The sequence below is a fragment of the Lolium perenne genome, chromosome 1 (assembly GCF_019359855.2).
Source record: "Lolium perenne isolate Kyuss_39 chromosome 1, Kyuss_2.0, whole genome shotgun sequence".
Taxonomy (NCBI): domain Eukaryota; kingdom Viridiplantae; phylum Streptophyta; class Magnoliopsida; order Poales; family Poaceae; genus Lolium; species Lolium perenne.
In genome coordinates this window covers 7311418-7319426 of record NC_067244.2, presented here as the reverse complement: position 1 = coordinate 7319426, position 8009 = coordinate 7311418, and positions in this window count along the sequence as shown.

The following is an 8009-nucleotide window of genomic DNA, read 5'->3' as shown; positions in this document are numbered from 1 at the left end:
GTCGTAATACCTCATTCCTTACCACTTCCTTCATCTTTGGAATTAGACGACGCTGATGTTCAACAACAGGCTTTGCATCATCTTCCATATTAATAGCATGTTGGCAAATAGAAGGAGAAATCCCTTTCAAATCATCAAGAATGTAGCCAATAGCTCCTCGGTGCTTCTTCAATATTTCTAATAACCTTTCTTCCTCAATCTCTGAAAGCTTAGAACTAATAATAACAGGATATATTTTCTTATCATCAATATGAGCATATTTAAGATTATCAGGTAAAGGCTTTAAATCAAAAACAGGATCTTCCTTTGGTGGCGGTGTTGTACCCAAATCTTCCACCAGTAAATCATGCTTGAGAATAGGTTGGCGAAGAAAAATTTCCTCAAGCTCATCTCTTTCTTTCCTAAAAATTTCGCTCTCGCTATCCTCCAAATGTTGCTGCAAAGGATTATTAGGAACAAGAACAATAGATGCACATTGCTCCATTTTAAAATCATTACTAGGCAAATCAGCTTTATAAGGAGTTTTAGTAAATTCAGAGAAGTTAAACTCATAAGATTCACCAGCAAATTTAGTCAAAATTTTCTCTTTCTTGCAATCTATAATAGCTCCACAAGTATTTAGAAAAGGTCTACCAAAAATAATAGGACAATAATCACTAGCAGCAGAACCAAGTACCAAGAAGTCAGCAGGATATTTAATCTTACCGCATAAAACTTCCACATCTCGAACAATACCAATTGGAGAAATAGTTTCTCTATTAGCCAGCTGAATAACCACATCAATATCTTCAAGTTCACAAGAATCAATTTCGTGCATAATCTCCGTGTAAAGCTCATACGGAATAGCACTAACACTTGCACCAATATCACATAATCCATAATAGCAATGATCACCAATTCTAACAGATAGCATAGGAACACTAGCTTGTTTGGGTTTATTAGGATGTGAAACAATATTAGAAGCATCTTCACAGAAAATAATATGACCATCCTCCACATTTTCAGTCACAAGATCTTTAACTATTGCAACAGCAGGTTCAACTTTTATTTGTTCTTCAGGTTCTACAGGTTTCTTTTCACTTTTATGAACCGCACTATTTATAACAGAGTACTCTTTCATTTTAGCAGGGAAAGGAGTTTTTTCAATATAAGCTTCAGGAATAACATGATCAGCAGTTTCAACTACAACGCATTTATTAATAGATGAATCAATTTTATCTTTATACGGTTCATGATACTTATCAAAATTCTTCTTTGGCAATTCATAATGAGAGGCAAAAGCTTTATAAAGATTTACAGCAACTTGAGAATCAAGACCATATGTAGCACTCATATTACGAAATTTATCAGTATCCATAAAAGCTTCAATGCATTTATAATCATAAATTATACCTGATTCTCTATCCTTGTCGTTCTCCCATCCTTCAGTATTTTCTTGGATCCGATCAAGAAGGTCCCTTTTAAACTCTTCTTTGTTGCGTGTAAATGATCCAGAACAAGAAGTATCCAGCAAGGTCTTGTCTTGAAAAGAAAGTCTTGCATAAAAATTATCAATAATAACATTACCAGGAAGCTCATGAATGGGGCATTTGAGCATTAAAGACATCAATCTCCCCCAAGCTTGGGCAATACTCTCTCCATCATGAGGCCAAAAATTATATATGCGATTCCGATCCTTATGAATTTCACTTGGAGGATAGAACTTAGAATAAAACCGGGGCACAATATCATTCCATTCAAGAGAATCCCCATTATCCAGTAATTTATACCAATGCGCCGCCTTACCAGAGAGCGATAAAGAGAATAATTTCTTCCTCACTTCATCCATAGCAATACCTGCACATTTGAATAACCCACATAATTCATGCAAAAACAGTAAATGATCACCAGGATGGACAGTTCCATCCCCTTCATAGCGGTTATCCATAACACGTTCAATAATTTTCATAGGTATTTTATATGGTATTACTTCCTCACCTGGCGCCTCATCCACTACCATTGCAGTAGTAGTAGATTTCCCAAATAGAAATTGAAGAGAAGATCTCTCCATAATGACTTATAGCAGAAAGTAAATAAAATCAGCACAACAGTAAAGGTTTTCCTTACCAATTCCACTTACCAATAGCGCTTCACTCCCCGGCAACGGCGCCAGAAAATAGTCTTGATGACCCACAAGTATAGGGGGTGTATCGTAGTATCTTCGATAAGTAAGAATGTCGATCCCAACGAGGAGCAGAAGGTGTTGACAAGCAGTTTCGATGAAGGATTCACTGTAAATGCTCACAGACAAGTATTCAGGGGGTTTTGATGTAACAGTTGAATAAAGTACGAGTATGTAAAGTGCGAGAGTAACAATTGCAGCGAGTGGCCCAATCCTTTTTAGCACAAAGGACAAGCCGGTTTGTTTACTTATAATAACCAAACGTTCTCGAGGACACACGGGATTTTAGTCTAGTGCTTTCGCTACATACGGCTAAATAATCTTCATTGTTATGATAAGTGTTGTGTGGGTGAACCTATGCTAATGTATCGCCCTTCCTAGGACTAATACATACTTGTGATTATACCCCTTGCAAGCATCCGCAACTACAAGAAAGTAATTAAGAATAAATCTAACCACAGCCTTAAACTCTGAGATCCTGCGATCCCTCCTGCATCGATATACCAACGGGGGTTTAGGTTTCTGTCACTCCGGCAACCCCGCAATTAGCAAACGAATACAAGATGCATTCCCCTAGGCCCATAAATGGTGAAGTGTCATGTAGTCGACGTTCACATGACACCACTAGAAGAATAACACCACAACTTAAATATCACACCATTGAATATTACTCAACCATAATTCACTACTAACATTTAGACTTCACCCATGTCCTCAAGAACTAAACGAACTACTCACGAGACATCATACGGAACATGATCAGAGGTGATATGATGATGAATAACAATCTGAACATAAACTTGGTTCAATGGTTTCACTCAATAGCATCAACAACAAGTAGAGATCGATACCGGGAGAGTTTCCCCTATCAAACAATCAAGATCAAACCCAAATTGCTACGGCGGTGACGGTGTCCAGCGGTGATGACGGCGGTGATGATGGTGGAGATGATGATGATGATGATGGCGATGATGTCCAGCTCGATGACGGTGACGATGGCGTCGATTTCCCCCTCCCGGAGGGAATTTCCCCGGTGGATTCCTGCCCGCCGGAGAGCTCTTTTCTCTCTGGTGTTCTCCGCCCCGCAGAGGCGGCTGTAACTCTTCGCGAGGTACCCTCTGTGGCTTAGGTTTTCGGGACGAAGGATTTCGCGAAGAAAAGGAGGCGAAAGGGGTCGTGGGCCCCCCAGACCACATGGCGGCGCGGCCAGGGCCTGGGCCGCGCCGCCCTAGGGTGTGGGCCCACCCTGGGTCCTCCTGGCCCCTCCTTCTGGCTTCCTTCGTCATCTTGAAAAATAGGATTTTTGGTATAATTTCCTCCCACAGTTGATCTTCCGAAATATTGCGTTCTGACGGTGCTTTTTCCAGCAGAATCCTGGCTCCGGTGCTTGATCCTCCAATAATGATGAAACATGCAAAATAGATGAAATAACATAAGTATTGTGTCCCAATATGAAATATATCAATGAATAACAGCAAATTATGATATAAAATAATGATGCAAATTGGACGTATCAGTAATTGATACGTCTCTGACACGCGTACAGCACGCGACCGTTGGGAACCCCAAGTGGAAGGTGTGATGCGTACAGCAGTAAGTTTCCCTCAGTTAGAAACCAAGGTTTATCGAACCAGTAGGAGTCAAGAAGCACGTTGAAGGTTGATGGCGGCGAGATGTAGTGCGGCGCAACACCAGGGAATACAGCGCCAACGTGGAACCTGCACAACACAACCAAAGTACTTTGCCCCAACGAAACAGTGAGGTTGTCAATCTCACCGGCTTGCTGTAACAAAGGATTAGATGTATAGTGTGGATGATGATTGTTTGCAGAAAACAGTAGAACGAGTATTGCAGTAGATTGTATTCGATGTTAAAGAATGGACCGGGGTCCACAGTTCACTAGAGGTGTCTCTCCCATAAGATAAATAGCATGTTGGGTGAACAAATTACAGTTGGGCAATTGACAAATAGAGAGGGCATGACAATGCACATACATGATATGATGAGTATTGTGATATTTAATTGGGCATTACGACAAAGTACATAGACCGCTATCCAGCATGCATCTATGCCTAAAAAGTCCACCTTCAGGTTATCATCCGAACCCCTTCCAGTATTAAGTTGAAAACAACAGACAATTGCATTAAGTATGGTGCGTAATGTAATCAATAACTACATCCTCGGACATAGCATCAATGTTTTATCCCTAGTGGCAACAGCACATCCACAACCTTAGAACTTTCTGTCACACGTCCTGCATTTAATGGAGGCATGAACCCACTATCGAGCATAAATACTCCCTCTTGGAGTTAAGAGTAAAAACTTGGCCAGAGCCTCTACTAATAACGGAGAGCATGCAAGATCATAAACAACACATAGGTAATAGATTGATAATCAACATAGCATAGTATTCTCTATCCATCGGATCCCAACAAACACAACATATAGCATTACAGATAGATGATCTTGATCATGTTAGGCAGCTCACAAGACCCGACAATGAAGCATAATGAGGAAAAGACAACCATCTAGCTACTGCTATGGACCCATAGTCCAGTGGTGAACTACTCACTCATCACTCCGGAGGCGACCATGGCGGTGTAGAGTCCTCCGGGAGATGATTCCCCTCTCCGGCAGGGTGCCGGAGGCGATCTCCTGAATCCCCCGAGATGGGATTGGCGGCGGCGGCGTCTCTGGAAGGTTTTCCGTATCGTGGCTCTCGGTACTGGGGGTTTCGCGACGAAGACTATATGTAGGCGGAAGGGCAGGTTAGGGGGCCACACGGGGGCCCCACACGCTAGGGCCGCGCGGGCCCCCCCTGGGCCGTGCCGCCCTAGTGTGGCGGCACCTCGTGGCCCCACTTCGTCTTCCCTTCGGTCTTCTGGAAGCTTCGTGTGAAAATAGGCCCCTGGGCATTGATTTCGTCCAATTCCGAGAATATTTCCTTACTAGGATTTCTGAAACCAAAAACAGCAGAAAACAGCACCTGGCTCTTCGGCATCTCGTTAATAGGTTAGTGCCGGAAAATGCATAAATATGACATAAAGTATGCATAAAACATGTAGATATCATCAATAATGTGGCATGGAACATAAGAAATTATCGATACGTCGGAGACGTATCAGCATCCCCAAGCTTAGTTTCTGCTCGTCCCGAGCAGGTAAACGATAACAAAGATAATTCCTGGAGTGACATGCCATCATAACCTTGACCATACTATTGTAAGCATATGTAATGAATGCAGCGATCCAAACAATGTAAATGACATGAGTAAACAAATGAATCATATAGCAAAGACTTTTCATGAATAGTACTTCAAGACAAGCATCAATAAGTCTTGCATAAGAGTTAACTCATAAAGCAATAATTCAAAGTAAGGCATTGAAGCAACACAAAGGAAGATGAAGTTTCAGCGGTTGCTTTCAACTTGTAACATCTATATCTCTTGGACATTGTCAATGTAAAGTAATATAACAAGTGCAATATGCAAGTATGTAGGAATCAATGCACAGTTCACACAAGTGTTTGCTTCTTGAGGTGGAGAGAGATAGGTGAACTGACTCAACATAAAAAAGTAAAAGAAAGGCCCTGCGCAGAGGGAAGCATTGATTGCTATATTTGTGCTAGAGCTTTGGTTTTGAAAACAAGAAACAATTTTGTCAACGGTAGTAATAAAGCATACGTGTTATGTAAATTATATCCTACAAGTTGCAAGCCTCATGCATAGTATACTAATAGTGCCCGCACCTTGTCCTAATTAGCTCGAATTACCTGGATTATCATCGCAATGCATATGTTTTAACCAAGTGTCACAAAGGGGTACCTCTATGCCGCCTGTACAAAGGTCTAAGGAGAAAGCTCGCATCGGATTTCTCGCTATTGATTATTCTCAACTTAGACATCCATACCGGGACAACATAGACAACAGATAATGGACTCCCCTTTTATGCATAAGCATTCAACAACAATTAATTTTCTCATATGAGATTGAGGATGTTTGTCCAAAACTGAAACTTCCACCATGGATCATGGCTTTAGTTAGCGGCCCAATGTTCCTCTCTAACATTATGCATGCTCTAACCATTCTAGCGGTAAATCTCCCTTACTTCAGACAAAACGGACATGCATAGCAACTCACATGATATTCAACAGAGAGTAGTTGATGGCGTCCCCAGGAACATGGTTATCGCACAACAAACAACTTAATAAGAGATAAAGTGCATAAGTACATATTCAATACCACAATAGTTTTTAGGCTATTTGTCCCATGAGCTATATATTGCAAAGGTAGAGGATAGAAATTTTAAAGGTAGCACTCAAGCAATTTACTTTGGAATGGCGGAGAAATACCATGTTGTAGGTAGGTATGGTGGACACAAATGGCATAGTGGTTGGCTCAAGGATTTGGATGCATGAGAAGTATTCCCTTTCGATACAAGGTTTAGGCTAGCAAGGCTATTTGAAACAAACACAAGGATGAAGCGGTGCAGCAAAACTCACATAAAAGACATATTGTAAACATTATAAGACTCTACACCATCTTACTTGTTGTTCAAATTCAATACTAGAAATTATCTAGACCTTAGAGAGACCAATTATGCAAACCAAATTTTAGCAAGCTCTATGTATTTCTTCATTAATAGGCGCAAAGTATATGATGCAAGAGCTTAAACATGAGCACAACAATTGCCAAGTATCACATTATCCAAGACATTGTAGCAACTACTACATGTAGCATTTTCTATTTCCAACCATATAACAATTTAACGAAGAAGAAACTTCCGCCATGAATATTATGAGTAAAGCCTAAGGACATATTTGTCCATATGCAACAGCGGAGCGTGTCTCTCTCCCACACAAAGAATGCTAGGATCCATTTTATTCAAACAAAACAAAAACAAAAACAAACAGACGCTCCAAGCAAAGTACATAAGATGTGATGGACTAAAAATATAGTTTCACTAGAGGAACCTGATAATATTGTCGATGAAGAAGGGGATGCCTTGGGAATCCCCAAGCTTAGACGCTTGAGTCTTCTTGATATATGCAGGGGTAAACCACCGGGGCATCCCCAAGCTTAGAGCTTTCACTCTCCTTGATCATATTGTATCATCTCCCTCTCTTGATCCTTGAAAACTTCCTCCACACCAAACTCAAAACAACTCATTAGAGGGTTAGTGCACAATTAAAATTTACATGTTCAGAGGTGACATAATCATTCTTAACACTTCTGGACATTGCACAAAGCTACTGAAAGTTAATGGAATAGAAAAATCCATCAAGCATAGCAAAACAGGCAATGCGAAATAAAAGGCAGAATCTGTCAAAACAAAACAGTTCGTAAAGACGAATTTTATTGAGGCACCAGACTTGCTCAAATGAAAATGCTCAAATTGAATTAAAGTTGCGTACGTATCTGAGGATGACTCACGTAAATTGGCATAATTTTCTGAGTTACCTACAGAGAATTTGACCCAGATTCGTGACAGCTAAGAAATATGTTTCTGCGCAGTAATCCAAATCTAGTATGAACCTTACTATCAACGACTTTACTTGGCACAACAATGCACAAAACTAAGATAAGGAGAGGTTGCTACAGTAGTAACAACTTTCAAGACTCAAATATAAAATAAAGGTGCAGAAGTAAAAATATGGGTTGTCTCCCACAAACGCTTTTCTTTAACGCCTTTCAGCTGGGCGCAGAAAGTGTATATCAAATATTATCAAAAGATGGTGCACCAACATCATAATTTTCACAATTTGTCCAATTGGGGATCTTAGATGCTCCCTTGCTGACGAGGGATCACCTCGCCAATGCCTACGTATTGTAGACTAGGGTTTCGGGAGA